We start from the raw sequence: 3,522 nt of genomic DNA, 5'->3' as shown, positions 1-3,522 counted from the left end.
AGAGATTTTCTTTTCTCCTCTGGATCATCTAGTACCCCTTGTCAAAAATCAGTTTTACTGTATGTTTTGTGGTCTATTTCTGGGGTCTCTATTCTGTTCCATTGGCCCACCTGCATGTTTTGGTGCCAATACCATGCTGTTTTGATGATCACAGCTTTGTAATATATTATTGGGTCAGGGAGTGAGATGCCTCATAACCACTCTTCTTGTGTAGTATAGCTTTGGCAATATGGGCTCTTTCATGAAGTCAGACAAATTCTATGATTTTTTTCTTCTAAATCTGTAAAGATTATCCTTTGTTATTTGATTGGGATTGAATTAACATTTTAGATTTTGGGTAGGATTAACATTTTTATTATAATAATTATTTCAATCCAGGAACATGGAATGTCCTTCTACTTTTTTCTATCATTTCAATTTCTTGTTTAAACTTTTTATGATTTTTTCTGTAGACGTTTTTGACTTCTTTGGTTAGGTTTATTCCTAGGTGTCTTATTTCTTTCTTGGCTATTGTAAATGAAAATGTTTCATTCATTCTACCTCAGTATGTTCACTGATGGTGTACAGAATTATATAGTTTTTTTATGTTGATTTTTCTCTTGCCACTTTACTGTATTCATTTATCACTTCCATTAGTTTTATTGTGCATTCTTTTGGGGTTTCTATGTATATAATTATGTCATCTGCAAATAGAGATAAGTAATCTTTCTCTTTACCTTTTATTTTAGTCTTTTGTCTGATTTCATTGACTAGCACTTTTAGTACTATGTTAAAAAGGAGTGGAGAAAGTGGGCATCATGTCTTGTTCCAGTTTTCAGCTTTTCCCCATTCACTATGATGTTAGTCATGGGTTTTATATATACAGCTTTTATTGTGTTGAGAAAAGTCCCTTCTATGCCAATTTTTCTGAGAAGGGATGTTGTATTTTATCAAATTCTTTTTCTACATCAATTGATATGATCATATGATTTTTAACTTTCCTTCTATTGATTTAATGTAATACATTTATGGATTTGCAAATGTTGAACCGCCATTTAATCCCTAGAATAAAGCAAACCTGATCATAGTGTACATGTCCATGCATGTTCAAGATCCCGAGAGGAGAGGATCTCCAGCTTCGCGCAGTTTGGAATAGGTATGAGTGATTTCAGTGACGAACTGACAAAGCCTGAGACAGAGGATGACCAGGTGGAACCGTCTGTGTGCTCTTTGGCACAGGAATGCATTTTCCTTGGCTTCAAAAGCATATAGAAAACATGGCTACTGGAGGGGAAAAGGAGAAGGATTTTGTTCAGACCACAAGTGCTTGCTTAAGTTTTATCCAAGAAGCTCTGCTGAAGCACCAGTGGCAGCAAACTGCAGAATACATGTACAGCTATTTTCAGACTTTGGAAGACTCAGACAGCTGTAAAAAGCAGGCTGCACCTGAGATTATTTGGAAACTTGGAAGTGAAATTCTATTTTATCATCCCAAAAGCAGTGTAGAGACTTTCAATACCTTTGCTGATAGGATGAAAAATATTGGCGTTCTGAATTATTTAAAGATCTCCTTACAGCATACTCTATATCTTCTGCATCATGGAATGCTTGAGGATGCAAAAAGAAATCTAAGTCAGGCGGAGACATGGAGATACGGTGAAAAGTCATCATCCCAGGAAATATTAATCAATCTTATTCAGGCCTATAAAGGGCTTTTGCTGTATTATAGTTGGTCTAAAAAAAAGTTGGAATTGTTAAAACTCAATGAAGATGATTACGCTTATAGCACAGCAACACAAAATATGTTCAATCACAGCTGGAAAACATCTGTTAATCTGGGGCGTTGATTCAAATTCCTGGTGTTTGGGATCCTTTTGTGAAGAGTTACATAGAGATGCTGGAATTCTATGGGGATCAAGATGGTGCCCGAGAAGTACTCACCAATTAGGCGTATGATGAGAGGTTTCCATCCAATCCAAATGCCCATGTCTACTTATACAGCTCTCTGAAGAGACAGAAGGCACCAAGAGCGAAACTGCTAAGTGTGCTTAAGATTTTGTATCAGATTGTACCATCTCATAAACTGACGTTAGAATTTCATACATTACTTAGAAAATCAGAGAAAGAAGAACACCATAAGCTTGGGTTGGAGGTACTATTTGGAGTCTTAGATTTTGCTGGATGCACTAAGAATATAACTGCTTGGAAATATTTGGCAAAATATTTGAGACAGATCTTAATGGGAGACCATCGAGCATGGGTTCAAGAAGAGTGGAACTCCAGGAAAAACTGGTGGCCCAGCTTTCATTTCAGTTACTTTTGGGCAAAAAGTGATTGGAAAGAAGATACAATTTTGGCATGTGAGAAAGCTTTTGTAGCTGGAATACTGTTAAGAAAAGGTTGTAAATATTTTCAGTATATTTTAAAAGACGATCATCAAGTCTTAAAGAAGAAAATTAAGCAGATGAAGAAATTAGTAAAAAACATACAGTATTATAAATCCAGGACTCTGATACTGAATTTTAGTCATTTAGAGGTGGCTACTAAGTTGTCTGTTTCTTCTTGCATTTCATTAAGTGTAGTTATAATAAATACTCTGAATTGTCTTCCTGACATTTCAGTGATTTCCTTTCTTTTTCCATCGTTGGAGATGAGTTCGTGTGTTACCTTGTGTAGGGGAGGATTTCCTGGATTTCTTACATTTCTTGAGGCTCTACTGTGATTTTTGATCATCCAGTGGTATACTCACATCTTGCTTCTTCTTTAGAGAAGATGTCTCTAGTTGTGTGTATCTTTGCATCCCCTTGATTTGAATTAGCTACATGCCATTTTCCCTCTTTTCTCTGTGGCAGTGTGGTATCCTCAGTGGGAGTTTTGGGTTCAGACTTACAAATGAGAGTGTGGAAGAGAACTCTTCCATAGCCTCACAGTGCTTAGATGTTTGGCTCCTATTGGGCTGCTATGTGGAAAGGGGTTGACTGAGAGGTTAAGAGTGTAGGGATGATATCCAAAACTGCACACCACACAGAGTGCTGCATATGACACAAAATAGACCCTGATTCATACCCTAACTGGGCAGAGGGCTTGGATGTAAAGCTGTCTGCTTTCTCTCTGACCCTCCAGAGTTGGTCTTTACTCTGTACTCCTTGGGAGAGAGGGTAAACTGGAATTAGCACAAGAAATAAAGCTCCACACACCTTTCATTCAAATTGAAGAATGGAGAGCTGGTCTCAAGGGGTGAATGGGCCCTGACTCATACCCTAACTAGGCTCAAAAACAGTTTTTAAATTACTTGTCAGCATATCGGGACCAGCAGTTAGCGTAATGGCTATGTCGCTGGATTCCCACATAGTCGACCACGGTTCACATCCCGGACCCGGTGGCTTAAAACTCACGCCGGGCACATGGGCGTGCCTGCCCAAGAGCCCGAGAGGAGAATGGAGGAGAAGGGACTGTGGTGTGGCCAATCCCCCTGGGGGGTGATTTCTCGCATTCTGTCTCTCTGTCTCTCTCTCTGTCTGTCTGGCAAGTGCACGCGCCCTA

General features: G+C 38.7%; 1 pseudogene; it reads left to right on the top strand.

The window, feature by feature from the left end:
* The first annotated feature begins 1,137 nt into the window (after window positions 1-1,137).
* On the top strand, window positions 1,138-2,492 carry LOC102492124 (TATA box-binding protein-associated factor RNA polymerase I subunit A pseudogene; annotated as a pseudogene).
* The last annotated feature ends 1,030 nt before the right edge of the window (window positions 2,493-3,522 follow it).

Source organism: Tupaia chinensis, unplaced genomic scaffold (assembly GCF_000334495.1).
Source record: "Tupaia chinensis unplaced genomic scaffold, TupChi_1.0 Scaffold143737_1, whole genome shotgun sequence".
Taxonomy (NCBI): domain Eukaryota; kingdom Metazoa; phylum Chordata; class Mammalia; order Scandentia; family Tupaiidae; genus Tupaia; species Tupaia belangeri.
Note: the sequence above shows the minus strand (reverse complement) of the source record. Positions and strands in the feature narration are given on the sequence as shown.